Source organism: Ursus maritimus, unplaced genomic scaffold (genome assembly GCF_017311325.1).
Source record: "Ursus maritimus isolate PB19 unplaced genomic scaffold, ASM1731132v1 scaffold_25, whole genome shotgun sequence".
Taxonomy (NCBI): Eukaryota; Metazoa; Chordata; class Mammalia; order Carnivora; family Ursidae; genus Ursus; species Ursus maritimus.
In genome coordinates this window covers 27,342,166-27,355,699 of record NW_024425008.1, presented here as the reverse complement: position 1 = coordinate 27,355,699, position 13,534 = coordinate 27,342,166, and the positions used below count along the sequence as shown (strand labels likewise).

General features: G+C 50.6%; 1 protein-coding gene across 2 annotated transcripts in view; it reads right to left on the bottom strand.

The window, feature by feature from the left end:
• The window catches only part of DPF3 (double PHD fingers 3), a 248,676-nt gene that overhangs the window by 62,471 nt on the left and 172,671 nt on the right, over positions 1-13,534 (bottom strand). The window lies entirely within an intron of this gene.

The following is a 13,534-nucleotide window of genomic DNA, read 5'->3' as shown; positions in this document are numbered from 1 at the left end:
TCAACTTGATTCATCCAATACGTCATTTAGGAAGCCCAAAGGGATAAAAATGATTGAGATTGGCCTGATAAAAGCAGAAATTCCCTTTGAACTTAAATTTCATGTCCCTACCACAGTAATCCATACTGGGTGATCCTGTTTATCGTCACATACTCTGTGAAAATACTTCTCCAAAGAATTCCGGAGGCTCTGGAAGGAATTTTTTTTTAAGTAAAGCTTACACCACAGCTATACTGGCCTATGGCCTGACCCAGCCATGAGCAATTTCCTGGTACCGTGTATGAGGTCATTATAAAAAGGATTTTACTATAAATAGGAGGCTCACACAGACCTTGCAAGAGGGATTTAAATAGAGATTCTGCTTCTGCTTATGGGAAATTGAGTCCCACTTTATAGAATAAGACAACAGGAGGGCAAAGACCCGAGTGGTATCTCGATGGCGGCGTCCATAATGATGGATTTGGTTTTCTGTTGATTAATGTTCATAGGCTGGGATCATATAAGAGATACAAGGAAGCTGCCGAGAAAATAAAGTGAGCCTTAAGAGTTTAGGAATTTACCCGGGGAGATAACTCTACAAAGCGCAAAGTGGGAGGAGGAGAATGGAAATCAAGAACAAAGTTCATGAGGAAACACACACACACACACACACACACACACACAAATAAACAGAAGATGGGAGGGAGCATTCAAATCAAACCAGAGAAAGGAAAAGCCAAGGCCCAAACAGTCCCACCACCACACTCAGTAAAAGGTGAGCAGTCATTCTGGAAAGGTATTACTGTACACTTCAATCAGGCCACGTGTCTTTGGCAAACAAGGCCCCAAATCTTCCATAACACTACCACCCAGACAGGGCTGTCTTTCCCCCTTTCCGTCTGATCTCCGCGGCGATATGCCTGCCACTCGGGAAACGAAGGAGTGGCGAGGACAGTCTGGCCACCAGCAGCAGCCCCTCATCTGGTCCTGCCAAGACCGAAGCTGTGTCCCAAGTGTCCTCGGGAAATCGGAAACAAGCCAGAAGGGGAGGGCCCCCCCCCCCATGGCACATCCACAAAAGCATGACTTCACATCCTGAGCAGACGCTCAGCCCGCCTGCCAGGGCCCGGGGCGCACAAGCACGCGGCCATGCTCCGTGCCTACCACCCAGCCGCGCGGCCCAGCAGCTCTTTCTTCCCGGGCCTGCGAGTTGGGGTGTGTGGCCCTTGGGGAACTGGAGGGCAGTGAGAAGAGCCCTCCAGGAGGAGCCGTGCCTCTCCTCACCCCTCTCACTGGCTCCCCCACCACCCTCCACGGCTGACAGTTCCCATCCCTCCACAGGGCTGACCTGTTTCCATGGCAACCGGAATCCTGGGCTCCGGCAGCCTCTGGTCTTGCCACCTGTTATTACTTCATCTCTCAAGTGTAAAGCATCCTAGCCGTTGCCACTTGGCTGTGCAGAGCGCATCTTCAGAGGATGGAGGAAAGGAAAGGGGAGAGGAAAGAGGGAACGCAGAAAGGCAGCCCCAGGCTGACCACACAGGACACACACACACACAGGCCAGGCCGGGCGAGAGGAGGGAGGGTGGAAGCCAACGTGCCTTCCCTTCAGAATCAGCGAGCAGGCCTCAGCTGGAGGCCACCACCACAGCCCGCTACCTTGTACCCAGGCTTTAATGAGGGCCGTGGGAGGGGCGGGGAGCAGGAGGCCGCTGGGGCAGCCGCACAGAGCTCTGCGTGGGCCCACGAGGAGCAGGGCAAGGAGAGGGTTAAAGGAGCAAGATAAAGACTGTGGGGAAGGCTGGACCAGAGGGCAAACAGAGCCTCAAAGCCTGGATAAATGGCCTTAATTCTCATGCTCTTGCTCACCCTCCTCCTTACGTGTTTACTCATATAAATTATCCCCAAGGCCCGACACCTTTTTTCACTGCTTCCCTAGAACTGATGAAAAAACAAATCCTACAGATCCAAGGAATAAAAACGTTGGGATTCCATTCAGGCCCGTTCCACTTGGCCACTAACAGCAGCTCAGGCCCCACCCCAGGGTTCCAGAAAGAAGACAAATGATGCCTACCTCCCCGCATGTGGAGAGGCCAGGGGACCGCGGAGCCCAGCAGGGAAACAGATGTCTGGGGCCACTCCTGCACCCCGCCCATTGGGCCCCCAGAGTCCTCAGAGGCAGAGAACTCGCTCAGGCTCACCAGCCATCATGCCATCGTGCCACCCAGCACTGGGGACAAAGAGAATGTAGACGAGGAGGAAGGAGGCCGGGCTGCTCATGCAGGGTGATTCCAGGCCCTGAGATGAGTCTCCCGGGAGAAACAAAGGCCAAGGGCTGACTCAATAAGTCTTCAAGTTTATGGATGGGCCTAAATTCACCACAGCCCGTGGTGTTTAGGACAACACGAGAAAGAATGAGCTGAAATGGCAGGGCATGCTGCGGGAAAGCGGGGAGCCGAGCCGGTCAAACAAAGGCACGGTAGGAGGAGTGGGCTTCTCTGAAGAGGCCTTGGGCCCCGGGGAGGATCACGTGCCTAGCTAGAGGCAAGAGAATACACTAGATGACATCGCAAGGTCCCTTTCCGGCCTATGATCTGATGATTACAATAGGGTGAAAGGAGAATCAGAAAGGTGAGGTCTTCCAAAGCCAGAAGACCTCGGCCTCTCATCGCTGTGTCGTGTGCGCAGTCAGTCTCTCTGCCTGGCCGCCGCAAGCTCCCTAAGGGCAGGAGCAGTGTCTTGAAGGGTGGGCTCCCAGCATCCGGCACCGTGACTGACCCAGTGCTGGCAATAAATACTTCATGAAAGGATGGACGATCTTCACAGACGCTTCTTTAGAGAAAGAAAAAAAGTCAGGCAAAGGGAAGTCAAAGGCTAGGAGTCGAGTGGGTGTGAAGCGTCCCCGAGGACGAAGTGACCATTCTAAGGCACTGAGCATCAGTCCTGTTCATAGCAAGGACAGAAAGAGGGAGCCGCTGAAGTAACTGGGGACCCGCTGGAGAGAATAAGCCTGCAGTGGAGAAAGCCAATGGGCCTTCCCTCCCTCTGGAATCCTCTCCCTGAGGCATTTCTTGGAAAACCGGGATGGAAGGAGCTAAGAACGCCCAGACTCAGTTGACTCCAGAGCCCCTTGAACCCCATGTTCAAGGGCCTCTCACCAGGGGCCCCACAGCAGCTGAACAGAAAACAGGCTTACTATGTGTTTGAGTGACTGCGGAATCTTTATAAAAGTTTGAAATGTGGTGTCGGTCACCCCACCCTTCCTTGCATCTATTTTCTTTTCCTCCATCTTTAGGGAGTACAAAACTCACACTGTTAGACACACACCTTGAGAATATTTACTCCTAAACACAGTGCCATAAAAACAGAAGACACGTCTGCTCACATCGATGTCTCTATCCTGATGGACGTATTTGGTTAGAGTTGCAATTTGCCTGGAGTTTGGATAGCACATCCCCGATGCTGGGGCTGGGTGGTCACGTGACCCATCAGTAATGTCCTTTGTGCTCCAGACTCAGGCTGGCAACTTCGGGTCTGTCATTGATGTTGGAAAAGCAAGGTAAAGACCAAGCAAAGCTGATGACTTTTCGCAGGGCTGATTAGGGAAAGCACAAGAAGATATTTCAATTTTCCAGTGGAAGGTCATGTGGGTCAGTCCATGCCCTGGCATAGCAACTCGCTCTTGCCACCAAATGAGTCAGTGGAAGGGAAAAACATTTAATCTGAGAGTAACTATGTCAACAGGGCTCCGAATGAAGTGGTGTCATTCCCCTTAGAGAATTGCAGGACATCGCTGTGCTTTAGAGAGGGATAAGCTTCGTCTGTTTAAGTTGTCAGGATATTATTATTGTGATATGAGAATTCAACAAGCCCCCTTCGTCTCTTGTTCAGCCTTGCCTCTCCCCACCCCTCCTCACCACCACCTCCAGGGGACCCGGCTATGTCAACCCCAGCAGCCCACAATGGACCAGCATTTTCTAGGTCCTTCAGACTGAAAAGCAGTACTCAAGAAAGGGAAAAGGAAGTGTCTCTAGCGACAGACCTGAGGATTAGGACAGAGTCAGGAGATCACAGAGCAGAAGGATAGCCGGCCCAGGGATGAGGGCCCAGATGGGGGGCACCCCCAGAAAGCAAGCCAGGGAGCAGGTGCTGAGAGCCACAGACACATTTGCCACAGTAGGACAGAGCCGGAGGAAAAGAGTGAAAACCAAGTCCAACCCCCTGGATTTAATAGCGCGACCTGGTTCCTGGCCAGTCGTCTTAAGTCGGTGAATCCAAAAGAAAAAAGAAAAACTGAACGTCAGTCTCCAAAAGAGTGGATTTCTCTGAGGTAGTGGTTCACTTGGGAACTTGTAAAAAATGCAAATTCTAGGCCCCTACGCCAGACCTCCTGAATCTAAACTTCTGCGGTAGGACCCAGCAGGCTCTGTTTTAAGGAACAGCTGATTCTGCGGCGCGCAAGCCGGAGAATCACCGCTCTACGGCCACACGTGTGTCACACACATTTTCCGTTAATGCTGTGCTTTCTAAGAACTGACTTGTTGAATCTCTACATAACCCTAGGAGAGAGATGCATTCATGTTCTGACTTTACATAGATGATATGGCACAGTGCAGCAAGGTAGACGTCTCAGGTCATATGCCAGTAAGCGGCTACACGGGCCCTCAGGCCCACCAGCTAGTACCCTACCACGGGCACAGAAGCCACACGCCTGAGGGAAGTCAAGTCAGAGTGGGTGGCAGGCCCCAGGGCTTCTCAAATTTGAGTGCTGCGCAAACGAACCATTTAGGCCTCTCACCAAAATTCAGATTAGGATTCACAGGTCTGGCTTAGAGCCTAAGATTTCACATTTCTTACAAGCTCCCCCACTGGGTGGCCAACCATCTGGATTTGCCTGGCGCTGAGGGGTTCCCAGGGCACAGGATTTTCCGTCTACAACAGGAATCCTAGGCAAACCTGGATGAGTTGGTCACCCAGTCTCAGCTGATGGTGAGGCTGTTGATCACACCTTGAGAAGAAAAAAATGCAGGCCCTTAAGGTGAGAAGTGTGGACCGCATTCACGTGCGATAGAAGGTTTGGGAGTGGAATATGGCATAATCTATTTTCTACTTTAAAAAGACCTGAGAAACAAACTGAGGGCTTCAGAGGGGAGGGGGGTGGGGGACTGGGATAGGCTGGTGTTGGGTAGTAAGGAGGGCACGTATTGCATGGTGCACTGGGTGCTATACGCAAGTAATGAATCATCGAACTTTACATCAGAAACCAGGGATGTACTGCATGGTGACTAACATAATATAATAAAAAAATATTATTATAAAAAAAAAGAAAATCATAAGAAAGGGACGCCTGGGTGGTGCAGTCATTAAGCGTCTGCCTTCGGCTCAGGGCGTGATCCCGGCGTTCTGGGATCGAGCCCCACATCAGGCTCCTCCGCTGGGAGCCTGCTTCTTCCTCTCCCACTCCCCCTGCTTGTGTTCCCTCTCTCGCTGGCTGTCTCTCTCTCTGTCAAATAAATAAATAAATAAAATCTTTAAAAAAAAAAAAAAAAGAAGTTGCAGTGATCAAGCAGGAGCTGGTGGAGGCCAGGAGATGAAGAAAAGAAGACAGATTTGAAGTATATTTGGGAGGGGAAGCCGATACAGGTGGTGACAGAAAACAAAGCCCAGGATGAATCCTAGGGTTTTCGCTTTTGGCACAGCATTATCATTTCTAAAGAACAAAGTCAGAAAGAGATGTATATAAGAGCTAGGATAGGAAAGACAGTGAAACACAAATGAGGGAAAGATACAGGAAAATTATTGAACTAAGTGATGTGTGATATTGTTTTCAAGAGTAAGACTCACTTACGAATTAAAATCTTGGGCAGAATTTGTAATGGGGAGTTCATATAACACCACAAACAGCTAAAGTTAGTTTTGAAGATTAAATGTGCCTACTAGGGATTAGATTGTGTCTCCCCCAAAATGTATATGTTGAAACCCTGCCCCTCAATGTGATGGTATTTGGAGGTGGGGCCTCGGGGCGGGGTGGGGGGATTAGGTTTAGATGGAGTCACGAGGATGGCAGGATTAGTGCCCTTATATGAAGAGACACCAGAGAGCTTGCTTCTCTCTACCACCATGTATCAAGGAAAAGCCATGTGAGGACACAGCAAGAAGACGGCCATCTCCAACCCAAAAGGAGAGTCCTCATCAAACACCAACATGGCCGCACTTTTATATTGGACTTCCAGTCTCCAAGACTGTGAGAAATAAATCCTTATTGTTTAAGCCCCCTAGTCTATGGTATTTTGTTAGGCAGTCCAAGATAAGTGCCCATTAATATGTTAGTTTCTTTTGAAAAGTCACTGTGCACTATGATGCAATTCACAATTGGCCTACAGGTGAAAATTGAGAGATACCACTTGGGCAAAGATCCCGATGTTGAAATAAGGATCCATCACTTGGGGTTCCAATGTCCCGACTTAACTGAATGGTGTCTAACTCAAGCACATTCACATCTCAGCTTCCCATTTTGCTAACCAGGTGACTTTCCAAGCCTCAGTCTCTTCCTCTGCAAAATGAGAGTCCCAGCATGTGCCTCACGGTCTATGAACTTAAATGAAACAATATCTGCGAAGTGCCTGGCACCTAGTAGGCCTTCTGTCATTTCTTCCCCTCTTGATTCTCCTATGTAAAATAATTTCATTTCTGATAAAGGCGGGGGGGGGAAATCTAAGGCCTAAATAAGCTTCCCAAGAAGTGACACATGATGGGAGAATTCACATTCACGCTCCATGTCTGTGAGCACATGGGTCGGAGTCAGTGTGCCTTGGTGTCCTCTAGGGGACACAGCACCACCCTACTTAAGGGCTGCTGTGAGGAGTGAATGAGAGAAATGAATGAATGAGAGAAATGAAGCCCGCCTAGCACAGTGTCTGTCTGACACATTCAAGGGATGTCAGCAAGTATTACTGTCATTGTCATTACACAGGACGTGGAACTCTTCAATCCAGAACCTTCTAGGTAATTAGGCCCAAAATGTGAGAGAAATGAAAGAGGCTCACAGAAAGGCAAGGGGTGGGTGGATGTCCCATCCTGGGGAAATGGGACGGTAAATACAGGGATGCTACACTGGTTCGACTCTGCTCCACAGCTTTCTCCTGTTGGGTTTCCTGCATCCATCTTATTTCCCCAATTAAACCAGAAATTGTCAGGGCTAAGACCACATGGCATGCTTTTTTAGAGGCCCAATTATACTTAGTCCCACAAGTGGGACATGCACAGTAAGTGCTCAATAAATACTCAGGTTTAGCCTGTACAGAAGGATTGCTGTCCTATATCTAAGGTTTAGCAAAGGATGCACCAGGGCCAGGCCAGGCTCTGATAGCTACGCCTGATGCCAGTGAGACCCCCATAGGCAGTTAGCTTCCCGGTATCACACAGCCACAGATGGGCCCTGACTCAGATTAGCCATCTGTGGTCATAGACATGCTCTGTTGGTCCGAATGGCACGGAGATGGGATATCAGCACTTGCAATGTGCAGGCACGGTGCCAAACACCCACATCGTCTCGCTGACGACTGGCAGCAACCCCAGGAGGTCAGTACGGTTACCCTCTCCATTTTACAGATGAGGCAACAAAGGAGGAAAGAGTACAAGTGACTGACCCACGGTCACACAGGCACAAGATGGCCGAGTGACAGGGTCATGACTCACACTCTAGCCTGGCCAATTCCATTGCCATTCGCCCAGCCAAAAGGTCTGAAAAATTAACTCCAACTCTATCCTCAAGGCCAGAGGGACCCCTCAGGTTTCTCTTCACTTGTTTCATAATCTGTAAACTGCTTAGTTAAATAATAATTCACCTGAAGAACACCTGTTGTTAGTTTCCAAATTTCCTCTTTAGGAAGTGAGAAGCAGCACACTTTTCCAGACAGAGCCCTGTATCTGAATTTTCCTCTCTCTCCCCTGGAACAAAGCCTGAATTTCCTGCGTCAAGGTTGGTAAGTGGTGGATGGTGTGCACTTTATGGCTTTTCAGGCACCTTCAGAGTGATCCAGAATCCTTAAGCTTGTGTCAAAGGCAATTTTCACTCTCTCTGCTAAAGCTCTAGCCGTTGCCCCCGGGCCGTATGCTAGAGGACAGGGATGTCAGGAGTTTAACGTCTGTTAGATCTTTCCCATCAGTGTAGCAATGACATCATATGCTTCTTTTAGGTAATTTGCACATTATCAGACTAATTTTCAGATTATCTAATCAGCCGACATTACCCTTAATCAACTCAGCTCTCCTCTTCCCGTTCTGCAGAGTACAACGTGCCCTCCAAAGGCGCGCTAGGGTGCGGCCTTTCTTTCTCTCGGCAGATACCGAAACCTAGCTGTGTGCCAGGCACACTATCATTACGCAGAAGACGGCGACCTCCCGGGACCCAGGACAACCCAACTTCCATTCCATGGACCTGAGAAACTGGCTTGAAATAAATTTTATAGATCCATATTTTAGAAAGCACTTCCCTCTTAGGAGCTCGGAGTGTGTTATAGAGAACATTTTATACTCATTTATGCTATTAGGTAAAAGAGATACACCATGTGACAATTAATAATACGTCAAGCAACTTTCTTTGTAAATCATTTGTCCTTGCCTTCTAGCATTGCTATTGTGGCTGTCCTTTTCATACAGGACACCAGCTGCACAGCCTGGCATAGACGGATGCTTCCAGCGGTGGCTCCCACTCCCTTTCCCACCGTTCTTCCAAAGCTACCGTCAGACCCAACTACAATCACTTGTCTGGGGCATTGTGCTATGTCATACCTCCCTGCCTTTGCCTCCACCTGGGAAGCCTTCTCCCTCCTGGGAAGCTCCTCTTTGTTCTTCCAGAGCTAACTCGAATGGCCCCTCCTCAGCGAAGTCTTTGCAAATTCCCTAAGGTAGTGGTTCTCCAGCTTTCGTGCACCAAAATGCCCTGTAAAATACAGATTGCCATCCCCACCCTCACGGTCTCTGTTTCAGGTCTGGTGGAGTCAAGAATCTGCGTTTCCAACAAGTTCCCAGGTGATTCTGACGCCACGCTGGGAGCACCACTGCCCTAAGGGGTACAAAGTGTGTTGTGCCCTTGAGCCCTTTGCCCTTCACTAGTCTATACATACACCCTTACACACTCCCTCTCAGGACAGGGATCGAGACAGTATTTAGCACACGGATACTAAACCAATGGATGGATGGACAGGCTGATGGACGGACAGATGAATAGTATTAGACTGAATCTATTTACACAGCTCTTCCACTCAGGTCCAGGACCTCACCAACGCCCACACCCAGCCCACCTCCCAGAAAAGTACCTGTAAAACATCATCTTTAGTAGATTGGCACTCTGCATAGAAGATAAAAGGAAATTCAAGAAGAGTTTGGCATGGCGAGCATGGGTCAGTTCTTTCTGCTACCCTGGCCCCACCAGGACTGTTTACCGAGGTGGCATTTCAGAAGTCACAAGAGAATGCTTCTGCGTGGGGCACCTGGGTGACTCAGCCAGTCTGACTCTTGATTTCAGCTCAGGTCATGATCTCAGGGTCGTGCCACTGAGCCCCATAACAGGCTCTGTGCTCAGTGGGGAGTCTGCTTGAGATTCTCTCCCTTTCCTTCTTCCTCACCCCCTGCCCCTCCCCCTGCTCGCTTGTGCTCTCTCTCTCTCTAAAATAAATAAATAGGGGCGCCTGGGTGGTTCAGTTGGCTGTTGGTTAAACATCTGCCTTAGGCTCAGGTCATGATCCCAGGGTCCTGGGATCAAGCCCCACGGTCCCTGCTCAGCAGGGAGTCTGCTTCTCCCTCTCCCTCTGCCCCTCCCCCCACTGGTGCACGCCCCTGCTCTCTCTCTCCCTCAAATAAATAAATAAATAAAATCTTTTACAGGTAAATAAATAAATCTTTATCAAAAAAAGAGAAAGAGAGGGAATGCTTCTGCGTGGCACCACACAGAGTTCTAACCTGCCCAGGCCTCCCTCCATTTATTCATATACAGGTAGTCTGTGTGTGTGTGAACCCGTATGTACACGCATACACAGGCACACACACACACACACACACACACACACACACACACACACACGGCAATTTCACTTGTAGAAAGCAGACAGAGGTGGTCAGAGAAACGCAAGGAGGAAGAGGAAGCCAGCTTCGTGCGGGGAGGGAGGGGGAGGGTGGCGGCTTAGGTGGAGAAGACCCCATCAGAAAAGGACCACCCCCCAAGGTGCATGCCCGAGCGCCAAGCCTCCCCGGGCTGCCTATAGTTCAGGCGGACAGGCAAGGGCCTGAAGGAAAGAGGATGAACCCACGGAAGAGACAAGAAGTGTATATTCAGGAGAAAATGAGCGGCGAGGAGAGGAACAAAGGCGAGAGAGCCCAGGGTTGGAGGGGCCGCGGACTGCTGAGCTGGCGGCCCGGGGCGGCCTGGGGCTGGGGGGCGCGGGGAGGGCAGCGCTGGCTCCAGCACTCCGCTCTGCGCGAAGGCAGCAGCAGCAGGCGCAGGCGTGACCAGCGGCTTGGCTGGAGACCCAGTCGTCGGGGGGGTGCGGCAAGGGACAGCAGGCGGACCAAAGTCAAAAGGTCTCCACTGCGGCGGGCGGTGCGAGCGCAGATGCCCACGCCACAGAAAACGCCTGAGTCTGTAGAGCTGTTTCTCCCCCAGGCCTGCGTGTGCGCACCAGCAGCTGGGCCACCCTGCAGCTCTGCTGAAGAGGGAAAAGTCAGCATCCCCACTTTGCTGGCGTCCAGAACTTTTCCTGGGGGAACTGCAGATTAGCCTCTCGGATGAAGCTCTCCTGCCTCCCTCCCCCAGTCCAAAAGCCTTGCCAAGGAAGGATCACAAAGCTGGGACCTTCGATGCTGCAGAGCTGTCACGTTCAATTCGCCACACAGCCCCAGTGGCATTTAGGGGCAGGATGGATGGGAGCCCACCCCCACCCCAAACAGTGGGAGCAGCTAATGACTGGGTATTAACGATGCTGGCAATTAGCACTCACGAGAAAATGGTTGGGGGGCTGCTCACCAGGGGAATGTGGGAGGGAACAGAGCAGACATTCGGAGCAGCAGACAGATTGGTGGCATGCGTGGTGCAGAGAACCTGGGAAGAGCTGCTGTCTCTCCGATTTGTTCAGAGAAATTGGGGAAGAGGGAAGGAATGGCTTCTGTGGACCCGGGGGCCTTCCTGCCACACCCTCCTCGCTAGCAAAATTAGAGTTAATCACAGAGTTCTCAGAGGCATTGTGAGCAGATGTTGTTAAAAAGGTGTTTGGGAAGGTTCTGGAACTTTCCTCTTGTAAGGAGGCCCCAGATGAACCCAGGGACAGCTATTCTTTTCTGTGCAGCTTAAAATCCTTGGGTAGCCAGAGGAGGCTTTTTGAAGAACTCGGTTTGTCCTCAGCAGGTGAGAGGGGAAGGGGAGAGGCCTCGCCGCCAATTGGGGACATATCTCCATCCAGGAGGAGGAGAGACACCGCTTCCTGACTAAGCAAGGCCATCTGGCCTCACGGTGAAGACATGAGGAGACAGAAGATGCTGACTCACGAGAGTACATGAGGAGATCCTGGCAGACAGAGGGAAATAGGCCAGTACGCACCCCAGAAGTCAACAGCCAGCAGGTGCGGGGGTGGGGGAGCTGGCAGGGATGCCTATGGAGGAGATCTCCTTGATCCACTTCGGGCCTGCAGTGTACCTGGGGGACCACGAAGAACCTTCCTCTGCTGTGGCCATCACCGTGCACACACACAAAAGAGACACAGACAAAAGAGAAGCATTCCAAACCCTATTGCGTGAGTAAAGCACCGCAACACGGGGACCAAATGGCTTGACATTTGAGAAGAGATGTAAAGAAGATAAGCCAGCACTGGGGGGAGTGGGAAATAATACCAAGTTAACAAATACTTCAGAGACAGCAACCGTGGCTAATAAATACTTTCCAGATAGCAACCCAAATCAAAAGAGATCATTCTCGGCCTCCTTTGCCGGAAAAAACAATAGGTACGCCTAGGCCACTTAGATCAGAGAAGGGATAAGAGGAGAAACAAGGAGACGCAAATGTCGGCTACCCCGTACATTTTCCTTTCTGAAAGACTGGACCAAGGGAACCTCTCCCCAGGGAGGAGAGAGAGAGAGTGAGCTTGGTATGACGCAGAAGCTGGCAAGGGGAGGCGGGCTAGCTCTGTCAGATACTCCTGCCCTGCTTCTCAGGTTCTGTCCGCATGACAAGAGCAGGTAAGGAAATAAGGGCCTGTCACATGAAAGGCTTGAACCCTGCAAGTGAGTAGGAATTAAAGAAGGTATATGGGATGACTTGGGTCCCCCCAAAAACGTGTTTTCTGAGGCCCCAACCCCCAGTGCCTCCGAACGTGACTCTCCGGGGACAGGGCCTTTAAAGAGGTGATTAAGTTACGGTGGGCCTAATTCAATCTGACTGGTATCCTTCTAAGAGGAAACCTGGACACACAGAGAGCCAGCAGGGGTACGTGATCACAGGGGGACCACCATGTGAAGAGGCAGCGAGAGGGGACACCGGCAAGTCAACGACAGAGGCCTCTGAGGGAACCCACCCGATGACACATTGGTCTGGGACTTGTGGCCTCCAGAAGAGCGAGAAAAGTAACTTCTGTCCTTGAAGCCACCCAGTCTGTGGCATTTTGTTACGGCAGTCTGAGCAGACCAGTACAGAAGGCAATGTTACAAGCAGAAAGGAGGGTGGGGTTAGGCAACACTGACACTAATCCCAAGGAAGGTCGGGGCCAAAGTATGTTAATTATTTCAAATATTTGATGAGTAGCCGATGGACATCTGTGGACTAAGCTGATGGGCTAAAATGCACAGGAGTCACCCTCAGATCCGAGAGTCTGGAAACTTCGAAAGGTCTGACCCCTTTAATTACATTGCATTGTTCACCTTCAGAACTCCTACCACAAAATCTTGTAACAAAATAAAAAATACATGGCCAGTCCACAATTATTCCTCACCTAATGATCTTAGAATGACCCACATCTTGAAACAAGCTCTGAAGACTCCATCATGCACCCAGATCATGCTTGCTGATGGAGTGTTCAAGTGAAAAGCATGGAGGCTCAAGGGCAGTATTTCTAAGGTAGGAGAGCCCTGAACCAAAACTGTGATCCCTGTAAGAGCCAAGGCAATAGCTCAAGAATATTCTACATCTCTTGGTGGCCACAGCGACATGTGAAATGTCCATGTGAATTGACATGCACAAGGGCTATGCCCAAGTCAGGTTAGTACCTGTGAATGGAACTTCTGGAGCTGAGGGAAAAGAGGAACAGGTCCGGGCATTTGACAATAGCCAGGTAAGCATGTTTCCCTTCTGCCTTAACACTCACCTCCCTTCCTCTGGAAACAGAACTGGGGATGCCACCTGGCCCAGCTCACTCTAAGCCTGGGGTTCAGATGAGCCATGGGGCAGCTGGGACTGCGTTAAAAGTCCCAAGTCACCACGGGATGCTGAAACCAATCAGTGGGTTCCACCAAAGATGCCAGAGGTGAAAAGATCACTCTATCGCCCTGCCCACCCACTTCATCACTGCCC